The sequence below is a fragment of the Cetorhinus maximus genome, chromosome 19 (assembly GCF_964194155.1).
Source record: "Cetorhinus maximus chromosome 19, sCetMax3.hap1.1, whole genome shotgun sequence".
NCBI classification, from domain to species: Eukaryota; Metazoa; Chordata; class Chondrichthyes; order Lamniformes; family Cetorhinidae; genus Cetorhinus; species Cetorhinus maximus.
This window is the reverse complement of record NC_135897.1, coordinates 95,513,772-95,527,494: the sequence shown is the minus strand read 5'-3', so window position 1 is coordinate 95,527,494 and position 13,723 is coordinate 95,513,772.

Genomic DNA, 13,723 nt, shown 5'->3' with positions numbered 1-13,723 from the left:
AACTCCATGGACTACTCCCTCAACCATCATGGCCTTAACAACCATACCCCACCCCCAAACACTGCCATTAGGCCCTTTCCATTCCACTGACCACTACAATGACTTTGATGAAGAGATGGAGAGCAATGTATCTAAGTTTGTAGATGATACAAAGCTAGGTGGGAAGGTAAGCTGTGGGGAGGTGTTATGACATGGCAGATGATGTGTGCCAGGTGGATCAAATCCATGAGGGCAACTTGGTCACCCGGTCACAATTGTTTTGCAATTTGTATTTTATTTCGAGAAGCATGCCCTGAATTCAGAAGTAATAAGGCGATCACGCCTTCAGAGGTGTTTAGAAAACTAATTTAAACATTTATTAACAAAAGAAAAGATTTCAAGCACATACATAGGTCTACAAATTACTATTGTAATAACTCCTAAAATCCCTAATCAATCTGGCTTCCAGTTACACCCATGTTAAGGCAATAGTAAAAAACAAATAGATTTAAACAGATCCAGGTGAAGTTACACAATGCCATAGACAGCAGAATTCAGAGTGAATTTTCTCAGCTTCAGTTCCTGTAGACAGCAACATGATGCACAGAGACTGGAGGCTTTTCACATTTGTGTTAGACCTTAGAATGCCCTCTCCTCTTACACATAACCTTCTCTCCTTTATACATGTTTCTCCCTTTTTAATGCGAATTCCATTGTTCCCATATATTTTTGCAACTTTACTTTTCTCATAATATAAATCTTTCATAGTACTAATTTTATCAGTAACCTTTGGGAAAAATAAACACACTGTTTGGCTTAGTTTCTTCTGACTAGGTATAACATCTTACCATTTCTTGGAAATTCAAACTACCCTAATTTATCTATAAATGCAAATTTACCTCACACCTCATATTCTAAAACTTCAGCCATGTTTACATATTTAGCATTTCAAACCTAGTTTCTTGTTGATGACTCAAAGCCTCCAGACCAGCTGTTTCCAATTCAATTACATCCCACACACACACACATACACAAACTATCCAAATCCCACTATTAACCTACCTTTACAATAAATCACGATAATATGATGAGAATTATTTATTTTCATGAGAGGAGGACACAGAGACGCTGCGAAGTGATATAGACAGGTTAGGTGAGTGGGAAACAAGGTGACAGATGCAGCATAATGTAGGGAAGTGTGAAGTTATTCACTTTGGTCATAAGAATAGAAAAGCAGAATATGTTTTAAAAGGTGAGAAACTTGTAAGTATTGATGTTCAAAGAGACTTGGGTGTGCTTGTACAAGGAATGCAGGAAGTTAGCATGCTGATGCAGCAAGCAATTAGGAAGGCAAATGGCGTGTTGGTCTTTATTGTAAGGGGATTGGAGTACAAGAATGAAGAAATCTTGCTACAGTTGCACAGGGTTTTGGTGAGACCACATCTGGAATACTGTCTGCAAGTTTTGGTCTCCACATTTAAGAAAGAATATACTTGCATAGGAGGTGGTACAGCGAAGATTCACTAGATTGGTCCCTGGGGTGAGGGGGTTGTCCTGTGATGAGAGGTTGAGTAAATTGGGCTAATTCTTCTAAACTCCAGAGAACATGAGAGATGGTCTCATTGAAACCTACAAAATTCTGAAGGGGTTTCATAGGGTGGACGCTGAGAGATTGTTCCCACTGGTCGGGGAATCTAAAACTCGGGGGCTCAGTCTCAGGGTAAGGGGCTGATCATTTAGGACGGAGATGAAGAGAAATTTCTTCATTCAAAGGGTTGTGAATCTTTCGAATTCTCTACCCCAGAGGGTTATGGATGCTCCGTCGGTGAATATATTTAAGGCTGGGATAGACAGGTTTTTGGTTTCTTGGGGAATTAAGGGATATGGGGAGTGGGCAGGAAAGTGGGGTTGAAGCCCAGGATCAGCCATGATTGTGCTGAATGGCAGAGTGAGCTCGATGGGCTGTGTGGTCCACACCTGCTCCTATTTCTCATGTTCTTAGGTACTCACACCTCATAGCCACTGCTACCTCCCAATTAAAGCCACTGTTTCCCTTTCTACCTGATTTCCCCACCTCAACGAATTACGTGAGGGTCATTGCTGATGTCATATCAGATCCGATCTTCAGCTCCTCTTCAGTGGTGGGCAGTAGCTGGGAACACGTGTGAGCCTCCTGCAGGTAACTGATTCAATAAGAATGAAGCCTCAAGGCTAATATCACAGACTCAGATCAATATCACAGATTCCTCGGAGCAATGTCACAGACTTCTCTGTGACTGGTGAGAGTGACTGCCCTTGACATCAAGGCAGCATTTGACCGAGTGTGGCATCAAGGAGCCCTAGCAAAACTGGAGTCAAAGGGAATCAGGGGGAAAACTTCCTGCTGGTTGGAGTCATACCTAGCACAAAGGAAGATGGTTGTGGTTGTTGGAGGTCAGTCATCTCAGCTCCAGGACATCACTGCAGGAGTTCCTCAGGGTAATGTCCTCGGCCCAACCATCTTTAGCTGCTTCAGCAATGACCTTCCTTCCATCATAAGGTCAGAAGTGGGGATGTTCGCTGATGATTGCACAATGTTCAGCACCATTCGCGACTCCTCAGATACTGAAGCAGTCCATGTCCAAATGCAGGAACACCTGGACAATATCCAGGCTTGGGCTGATAAGTGGCAAGTAACATTTGCACCACACAAGTGCCAGGCAATGACCATCTCCAACAAGAGAGAATCTAACCATCGCCCCTTGATATTCAATGGCATTACCATCACTGAATCCCCCAGTATCAACATCCTGGGGGTTACCATTGACCAGAAACTGAACTAGACGAGCCATATAAATACTGTGGCTACAAGAGCAGGTCAGAGGCTGGGAAACCTGCAGCAAATAACTCACCTCCTGACTCCCCCAAAGCCTGTCCACCATCTCAAGGCACAGGTGAGGAATGTGATGGAATACTCTCCACTTTCCTGGATGAGTGCAGCTCCCACAACACTCAAGAAGCTCGACACCATCCAGGACAAAGCAACTGGCTTGACTGGCACCCCATCCACAAACATTCACTCCCTCCACCACAGTAGCAAGAGTGTGTACTATCTAAAAGATGCACTGCAGGAACTCACCAAGGCTCCTTAGACAGCACCTTCCAAACCCACAACTGCTGCCACCTAGAAGGACAAGGGCAGCAGATAGATGGGAGCACCATCACCTGGAATTTCCCCTCCAAGCCACTCACCATCCTGACTTGGAAATATATCTCCGTTCCTTCACTGTCGCTGGGTCAGAATCCTGGAACTCCCTCCCTAACAGCACTGTGGGTGTACCTACACCACATGGACTGCAGCGGTTCAAGAAGGCAGCTCACCACCACCTTCTCAAGGGCAATTAGGGATGGGCAATAAATGCTGGCCCAGCCAGCGAAGCCCACATTCCTTGAATGAATATTTTAAAAATCATAGACTTCTCGGACCAATATTGCAGGCCTCTGAGGCCTATCTATTCAGGCACTTGGCTTGTTTCCAACGCGCTCATTTATGAACAATGCTCAAATTGCTAGACCTGGTTATCTGAGGATTTAATTAACTTTCATTATCAACAACTAATCAATCCAATATAGAATTCAGGAGAAACCTCTTTATCTAGAGGGTGGTGAAAAGGTGAAACTCAGTACCACAGGGAGTTGTTGAAGTGAATGGTATGGATATATTTAAGGGGAATGTCGATAAACACGCAGGGGAGAAGGGAATAGGAGCACATGTTGCTAGGGTGAGGTGAAGTAGGATAGGAGTAGAATCCTGTGAGGCATAAGCACCATCTTAACCAGTTGGGTCCAATGGCCTGTTTGTATTCTGTAGGTTCTATGTAATCCTGGGATATAATAGTGCAGTGATTATCTCATTTGTAATTCAGAAAACAAGAGCCCAAATCTCACTATGGAAACTTGAGGAGTCGAATTCTGCTTTTGAAAACCTGGAAATAAAAAGCTGGGTCTCAGTAAAAGTGACCATGAAACTATTAGATTGTGGTGAAAAACCCAAATGCTTGATTATTCTCCTTGGGGAAGGAAACTTGCCATCCTTCCCCATTCTGGGTTATATGTGACTCCAGCCACACACCAACATTGATGACTCTGAATTGCTCTCTCTCAGCAAATTTGGCTATTTCAAATCCACCACGTAGTTCAAGGTGAAGGCTCACTTTCCCTGGGCATCTAGAGATGGGCAATAAATGCCAGTGATGCCCACATCCTGAATACTCACATGCAGGCAATGGTGCCCCCCTCCTACCCCCACCCCCAGCCTGATGGAGACCAGCCCCTCCTTCTGTCAGTTTTGTATTTGCCAAAAGGTTGCAGCTTCAGATGTTATCACTAGTGGTTACTTCTCTTCCAAGGAAGAATGCGCAATTGTAAATCACCTTATCACAGTCTCAGAACATCTCAAAGCACATTATGGCCCGTTAATTACGACTGTTTCTGTATATGCCAATTTTTACCCAGCAAGTTCGCACAAACATTAATGATCAGTTAATCTGTTATTTGTGATATTGGTTAAAGTTTCCCTCTGCTTCACTCTTGGTCATGTACAGTTGGACAGATGCCCTTTGTTGTCCTGCTCCTTATCCAAATGCCTCTTCCTTTTATGTGAGTCTAGAGTCAGCAAGCTATTTGACCATGGGGGACGTGCCTGTTCACTTGACCCTGTTACACACGCTCTTTCTGACAGGAGGGCTAATGACCAGGAGAGGGAGCCTTGGCTCATTTTCCTCTATCCATGCTCATGGTGTTATAGCTTCAAACAGTCGACCATCCAGGACAGTTAAACTCTCACCACAATAAGGACAATTTTAGTCTGTAAAACCCGGTACCTCCTGGGTACCTCAGGCTCAAATCTCATCATCCTGCAGAGACTGTACTGGTCTCTGGGTGGGGGGTGGGAGGGTGGTGGAAAGCGGGAATGTTTTTTACTTGGTCGTGTGTGTGTGTATGTGTGTGTGTGTGTGTGTATGTGTGTGTATGTTTATGTGTGTGTATGTGTGTGTATGTGTGTGTGTGTATGTGTGTGTGTGTATGTGTGTGTATGTGTGTATGTGTGTGTATGTGTGTGTGTGTATGTGTGTGTGTGTATGTGTGTGTGTGTGTGTGTATGTGTGTGTGTATGTGTGTGTGTGTGTGTATGTGTGTGTATGTGTATGTGTGTATGTGTGTGTGTGTGTATGTGTGTGTGTGTATGTGTGTGTATGTGTATGTGTGTGTGTGTATATGTATGTGTGTGTATGTGTGTGTATGTGTATGTGTGTGTATGTGTGTGTATTTGTATGTGTGTGTGTGTGTGTGTGTGTGTGTGTATGTGTATGTGTGTGTATGTGTATCTGTGTGTGTGTGTATGTGTATGTGTGTGTATGTGTATGTGTGTGTGTGTATGTGTGTGTGTGTATGTGTGTATGTGTATGTGTGTGTATGTGTGTGTGTGTGTGTATGTGTGTGTGTGTGTGTGTGTGTGTCTGTATGTGTGTGTGTGTATGTGTGTGTGTATGTATGTGTGTGTGTGTGTGTGTCTGTATGTGTATGTGTGTGTGTGTGTGTGTCTGTATGTGTATGTGTGTGTGTGTGTGTATGTGTGTGTGTGTGTGTGTATGTGTGTGTGTGTAAGGTCCCATTTATTGTCCATCCACTTGTATTTCGATAGCACCTTTCTCCACCTCAAGGTTAACCAAAGCTTCCTTATAGTCAATGGGATACTGCTGAAGTGTTGTAAAGACCCACACCAGCCAATCTGCACACAGTGAGGACCCACAAACAGAATTGCAGAATCTTTACAGTGCAGAAAGAGGCCATTCAGCCCATTGAGTCTGCATTGACTCTCTGAAAGTGCTTTCTACCTAGTCCCGCTTCCCTGCCTTATCCCTGTAACCTTGCACATTCTCTCTTTTCAGGTAACAATCCAAATTCCCTTTTGAATATCTCGATCAAACCTGCCCCTACCACCCTTTCAGGAAGTTTGTTCCAGACTCCAACCACTCCCTGGGTGAAAAAAATTTTCCTCACATCATATTTACTCCTTTTGCCAATTATTTTGAATCTGTGCCCTTTAGTTCTTGATGCTCTCTTGAGTGGGAACAGTTTCTCACTATTTACCCCATCCTTACCCCTCAGGATCTTGAATACCTCCATCAAGTCTCCTCTCAGTCTTCTTATCTTCAAGGAAAAGAGTCTCATACTCTCTGATCTATCCTCATAGTACAGTTTTTTATCCCTGGAATCATTCTTGTGAATCTCCTCTGTATTCTCTCCAATGCCTTCACATCCTTTCTCAAGTATCGTGCCCAGAACTGGATGCAGTACTCCACATGAGAGCTAACCAGTGTCTTATACAAGTTCAACATGACCTCCCTACTCAATGCCCCTATTAATAAAGCCTGAGATACTAATTGCTTTATTAACTGATCTCTCAACCTGCCCTGCCATCAAGTTTGTCCACCATTATGAAACAGTAGATGAACATCTTGGAACAGATCGACAAGCAGACACTCTCTCCAGCAAGGAAGCGGATGGGAACAGCTCCATATCCTGACATTGAAGCAGCTTTGCTAACGTGGTTCAAGGCAGCGCAGCAGTAGCGGCTCACTACCGTCTACAAGGTGTGCTGCAGGAGTTCACCAAGGCTCCTTAGACAGCAGCTTCCAAATCAATGACCTCTACAATCTAGAAGGACAAGGGCAGCAGGTAGATGGGAACACCGCCACCTGGAAGTTCCCCTCCAAGACACTCACCATCCTAACTTGGAAATATATCGGCCGTTCCTTCACTGTCACTGGGTCAAAATCCTGGAACTCCCTCCCTAACAGCACTGTGGGTGTACCTACACCACATGGACTGCAGCGGTTCAAGAAGGCAGCTCACCACCACCTTCTCAAGGGCAATTAGGGATGGGCAATAAATACTGGCCCAGCCGGCGAAGCCCACATCATGTGAAAGAATAAATAAAAGGCCTGGCAACATCTGTGGAGAGAGAAACAGTCACTGTTTCAAGTCAAATGTGATTCTTGTTCAGAACTGAAGGGAGATAGAAATGGTCAAGACTATCCTCATTGCAGTCGACAACGTTTCCAATCTTCCAGTTTATCTATACACACCCAATCTCTCTCTCTCTCCCTGCTGTTCATGGGCTCTCTCTCTGTCTCCCTGCCTTTCTGTCTCTCTGTCTCACTCTCTCTCTCTCTCTCTCTTTCTCTCTCCACTGTTTATGGGCTCTCTCTGTCTGTCTGTCTGTCTGTCTCTCTCTCCACTGTTTATGGGCTCTCTCTCGTTCTCTGCCTTGCTCTCTGTCTACGAACGCCCGCTGCTTTGTGGGCTCCCAGTGAAAAGTCTCTTGCTCAAAAATCCAAAATCTGCATCCCCTAGTCCTTATCAGCCAAAGGGAACAGCTTTTCCTTGTCTACCTTATCCAATCCTGTGCACACCTCGATCAAATCTCCCCTCAATCTCCTTTGCTCCAAGGAGAACAGCCCCAGTTTCTCCAAACCTAACCTTGTAGCTAAAACCCCTCATCCCTGGAACTATTTTGATAATTCTGCACCCTCTAAAGGATCTCCCATTGGCTGGAATGTTATGTGGAGGGAGTGGTCCGCACCCCTCACCTCCCCCGCCCACCACACCACTTGGCCAGAAAGCCGCTACCTGATTCTATGGCCGCTAGGCTGTTAAGTGGCTCATGGGTCCTAGCTTCCACCTCTGTACAGGAGAAAGACCTGCCTCCATGAGCTGCCAGCCAATCAGATGGCCAGCAGCTCACCGCTCCCCCATGAGGATTGTGATTGGAGGCTGGACACTAAGGTCAGTGAGACGGCCCCACACCCCAGTGGGGGACAGCAATTGGGCGGCCGGGGTTGGGGGTCCAGCTGGAGTAGGGATCACTGCTGGGGAGCTTCGTTGGGGGTAGGGAGGCTGAACAGGAACTCCCACTCCCTTTGCCTTTTGGGATGGCGGGACTGACATATGAGGAGAGATTGAGTCGGTTAGGATTATATTCGCTGGAGTTCAGGAGAATGAGGGGGGATCTCATAGAAACCTATAAAATTCTAACAGGACTAGACAGGGTAGATGCAGGAAGGATGTTCCCGATGGTGGGGGAGTCCAGAACCAGGGGTCACAGTCTGAGGATATGGGGTAGACCATTTAGGACTGAGATGAGGAGAAATTTCTTCACCCAGGGAGTGGTGAGCCTGTGGAATTCACTACCACAGAAAGTAGTTGAGGCCAAAACATTGTATGTTTTCAAGGAGGAGTTAGATATAGATCTTGGGGTGAAAGGGATCAAAGGATATGGGGAGAAAGCGGGAGCAGGCTATTGAGTTGGATGATCAGCCATGATCATAATGAATGGTGGAGCAGGCTCGAAGGGCCGAATGGCCTACTCCTGCTCCTAGTTTCTATGTTTCTATGTTCCAAGACGTCTATGTCGGTTAATCTCTCCCACCCGCTACCCTATCCCAGACCTTCCCCTTTGTTCTTCATCCCCTCCCTCCTTTCAACTGTACAAAACCCACCACATTTCTCCCTCCCTTTGGCTCTGAAGAAGAGTCATCTTGACTCGAAACATGAACTCTGTTTCTCTCTCTACAGGTGTTGCCAAACCTGCTGAGTATCTCCAGCACCTTCTGCTTTTAATGCAGATTTCCAGTAGTTTGCTTTTATTTTGGCCTTGGCAGCTTTGCCCACAATTTACTTTTAAAATCAACCTTCCTGAACCCCAAAAGGCAGAGCCTCCTGCCCCCAATGGGCAGCGTGTCACAGAACACAGCGTATCGTGCCCCCGAACGGATTCTCTCAGCTTCCCCGTCTCGCCCTCCACCTGTATGGAGAGCCTGAGGCTGCTGCTCAACACACTCACCATCAGCCCAGGGAGGAGCTGCTCGATACTGAATGACCCTCCCCACCCACCCCAATGCAGTGAAGCAGCCACCCTCTGCCTGGTATCACGGAACACAGACAAAATAAACACCCTGAAGTGCCGGGGCACCTGGCGTAGTGACATGGTCACTTCCAAACACAGCAAAGCCGGCGGGAGACACTGAAAGTACCGGCAGAGAAAGAGTCAAATCCCAAACCCCACCCCCCTTGGCAAACGGGGTGTTAAAGCTCCTCGGGTGGGTGATGTGAAGGTTTGTGTCGATCCACATTGGCAGCAAAAAAATTCAACAGCAGCACAAGGAATCTTCCCCCTGGTGGCCAAATTCCACCAGTTAAAATCCGGAACCTGGCCCAGGGTTTTCCACTCATCGAGCGGGGCACACGTCCCGACCCGACCTGACCCGACACGACCCGACCCGAGCGAGCGAGCGAGCGTCAAGTGATGCGCGATGGCGTTGGGCGAGCGTCATGAGATCTTCGCGCACTCGCACGATATTTCGGTCGCCTCCCGCCGACAATTAAAAGGCCCATTGAGGCCTTTCAAGCGATAATTGAATTAAATGTTTTGCTGCCCGTCTGACCTCACGGTCAGGGACAGGAGGTTTAGAGGAGATTTAAGGAAAGTTTGAGCAGGTGAAAAGGTCAAGCGGCCTTTGGGGTTTTTGTGAAACCTCATCCACAGGCCGGGACGAGGTTTCGATCCATCGTTAAAAAAAATGTAACATTTTCAAACTCATTTCTAACCTTTTTAAATTCTTACTTTTTTTTTATTTTTCGAAACCCTCCTCACCCTGAGGCAGCTCTGTGCCTCGGGGAGATTTCCTGTGTACACCTGTGTGCACATGCGCCAAGTTCCCCACTCGCCCTCCTCTGCCCCCCTCACACAGACAGCACCCAGCGCTGCAGCACGGGTTTCACGCTGGGTGGGCATTCATTGCCCGCACCCCCCCCCCCACCCCCCCCCCCGGTGTGAAATCGCAGTCGCAGCCCCATCGCGGGCGGAGGTTGGCTTCCCGAATGCTCGAGTGGGAGCGGGACCCCCACCCCAAGCCTGCCCGACAAGGGGAAAATCCTGGCCCTGCACTTGCTAAAAGCAGGAGAGCTGGAATTCCGTGTTCTCTTGCGCTTTTCTCACTCCCTGCACTTGGCGGCCGTGCCTTCAGCTGCCTCGGCCAAGGCTCTGGAATTCCCTCCCTAACCCTCCCCATCTCTCACTCCTCATTTCAAACACTCCTCAAAACCCCCCACTTAGCCCCAGTTTGCTGTCACCCGTCATAATATCTCCTTCCTTAATTCATTATCACTTAGTCATAGTATCATCGAGTTACACAGCACAGAAACAGGCCCTTCGGCCCATCGTGTCCGTGCCGGCCATCAAGCCCCTATCTATTCTAATCCCATTTCCCAACACTTGGCCCATTGCCCTGTGTGCTGCGGTGTTTCAAGTGCTCATCTAAATACTCATTAAACGTTGTGAGGGTTCCTGCCTCTACCACCCCCTCAGGCAGCGAGTTCCAGATTCCAACCACCCTCTGGGTGAAAAAAACTTTCCTCAAATCCCCTCTAAACCTCCTGCCCCTTATCTTACATCTAAGTCCCCTGGTTATTGACACCTCCACCAGGGGAAAAGTTCCTTCCTATCTACCCTATCTGTGCCCCACATAATTTTGTTTACCTCTCTCTGGTCCCCCCCTCAGCCTTCTCTGCTCTAAGGAAAACAACCCCAGCCTATCCAATCTCTCTTCATAGCTGAAACACTCCAACCCAGGCAGCATCCTGGTGAATCTCCTCTGCACCCTCTCCAGTGCAATCACATCCTTCCTATAGTGTGGTGACCAGAACTGCACACAGTACTCCAGCTGTGGCCTAACTAGCGTTTTATACAGTTCCAGCATAACCTCCCTGCTCTTATATTCTATGCCTCAACTAATAAAGGCAAGTAGCCCATCTGCCTTCTTAACCACCTTATCTACCTGTGCTGCTGCCTTCAGGGATCTATGGACATGTACACCAAGGTCCCGCTGATCCTCTGTACTTCCTGGGGTCCGACCATTCATTGTGTATTCCCTTGCTGTGTTAGTCCTCCCAAAATGCATCACCTCACACTTGGATTAAATTCCATTTGCCACTGCTCTGCCCATCTTACCAGCCCGTCTATATCATCCTGTAATCTAAGACTATCCTCCTCGCTATTTACCACACCACCAATTTTCGTGTCATCTGCAAACTTACTGATCAAACCTCCTACATTCATGTCTAGATCATTAATGTACACTACAAACAACAAGGGACCCAGCACCAAACCACTGGACACAGGCTTCCAATCATAAAAACAACCTTCGACCATCACCCTCTACCTCCTGCCACTAAGCCAATTTTGGATTCAATTTGCCTAATTGCCCTGGATCCCATGGGCTCTTACCTTCTTGACCAGTGTCCTATGCGAGACCTTATCAAAAGCCTCACTGAACTCCAGGTACATCACTACATCAGCTGCACTTCCCTCATCTACACACCTAGTCACCTCCGCAAAAAATTCAATCAAATTTGTTAGAAATGATCTCCCTCTGACAAAGCCATGCTGACAATCCCTGATTGATCCCTGTTCCTCCAAGAGGAAGTTAATTCTGTCCCACAGAATTTTTCCAAAAGTTCCCTTATCACCGACTACTCACTGGCGTATATTCCTTGGATTATCCCTACCACCCTTCTTGAATAATGGTACCACATTCACTGTCCTCCAGTCCTCTGGCACCTCTCCTGTGGCCAAAGAGGATTTGAAAGTTAATATCAGGGCCCCTGCAATCTCCTCCTTTGCCTCCCATAGCAATCTGGGATACATCTCATCTGGGCCCGCTTTTAAACCTACTAAAAGCACTAATACCTCCTCTCTTTCAATCCTAATTTGTTCATGTACCTCACAGCCCCCTCCCTGATTTTTATACCTACATCGTCCTTCTCTATAGTGAATACAGATGCAAAGTAATCATTTTAAACCTCGCCTATGTCCTCCGGCTCCACGCACAGATGGCCACTTTGGTCCCTAATGGGCCCTACTCTTTCCCGGGTTATCCTCTTGCCCTTAATATACCTATAAACCTCCTTTGGATTTTCATTTATTTTTCCCGCCTGTGTTTTTCATGCCCCCTCTTCGCTCTCCTAATTTCTTTTTTAAGTAACCCCCTGCACTTTCTAAACTCCTCTAGGGCTTCCGCTGTTTTGAGTCGTTGGTATCTTTTTCTCCTTATCCAATCCTGTACATTCCTCAACTTCCAGGGTTCTCTGGACTTGTTGGTCCCACCCTCCACCTTTACGGGAACATGTTGGCCCTGCACTCTCACTGTTTCCTTTTTGAATAACTCCCACTGGTCTGATGTAGATTTTCCTACAAGTAGCTGCTCCCAGTCCACTTTGGCCAGATCCTGCCTTATGATATTGAAATAGACCTTCCCCCAGTTCAGAACCTTTACTTTCGGTCCACCTTTGTCCTTTCCATAACTAACTTAAATCTTACTGAGTTATGGTCACTATCACTGAAATGCTCCCCCACTGACACTTCTACCACTTGCCCAGCTTTGTCCCCTAAAATTAGATCCAGGACCACCCCCTCTCTTGTAGCACTTTCTATGTGCTGGCTCAAAAAGCTCTGGAATTAGAAGTCAAATAAGGGCCATGAAAATGATTGTTGTAAAAACCCATCTGGTTCACTAACTCCCCTCAAGGGAAGGAAATCTCTGGCCTATACGTGACTCCAGACCCTTGGCTCTGAAATGGCCCAGTAAGCCAGTCAGTTGTCACAAAAAACGAATAAAACTGGATGGACCACCCGGCATCGACCTAGGCCTAGAAATGACAACAGCAATCGCAGCACTGTTGACACTGCAAAGTCCTTCTTACTAACATCTGGGGGCTTGTGCTAAAATTGGGAGAGCTGTCTCACAGACTAGTCAAGCAACAGCCTGACATAGTCATCCTCATGGAATTATACCTTACAGACAATGCCCCAAACACCATGATCACCATCCCTGGGTATGTCCTGTCCCACTGGCAGGACAGACCCAGCAGAGCTGGAGGCACAGTGGTATACAGTCGGGAGGGAGTTGCCCTGGGAGACGTCTCTCAACTCTGAGTCTCATGGCATCAGGTCAAACATGGGCAAGGAAACCTCCTGCTGATTACCACGTACCGCCCTCCCTCAGCTGATGAATCAGTGCCCCTCCATGTTGAACATCACTTGGAGGAAACTGAGGGTGGCAGGGGTGCAGAATGTACTCTGGATGGGGGACTTCAATGTCCGTCACCAAGAGTGGCTCGGTAGCACCACTATTAACTGAGCCTGCCAAGCCCTAGACTGGGTCTGCAGCAGGTGGTGAGGGAACCAACAAGAGGGAAAAACATACTTGACTTCATCCTCACCAACCTGCCTGCCGCAGATGCATCTGTCCATGACGGTATCGGTAGGAGTGACCACCACACAGTCGTTGTGGAGACGAAGTCCAGTCTTCACATTGAGGATACCCTCCATCATGTTGTGTGGCACAACCACCGTGCTAAATGGGATAGATTTCGAACAGATCTAGTAACTCAAGACTGGGCATCCATGAGGTACTGTGGGCCATCAGCAGCAGCAGAATTGTACTCGAACACAATCTGTAACCTCATGACCCAGCATATCCCCCACTCTACCATTACCATCAAGCCAGGGGATCAACCCTGGTTCAATGAAGAGTGTAGGAGGGCATGCCAGGAGCTGCACCAGGCATACTGAAAATTGAGGTGTCAACCTGGTGAAGCTATAACACAGGACTACTTGCATGCCAAACAGCATAAGCAGCAA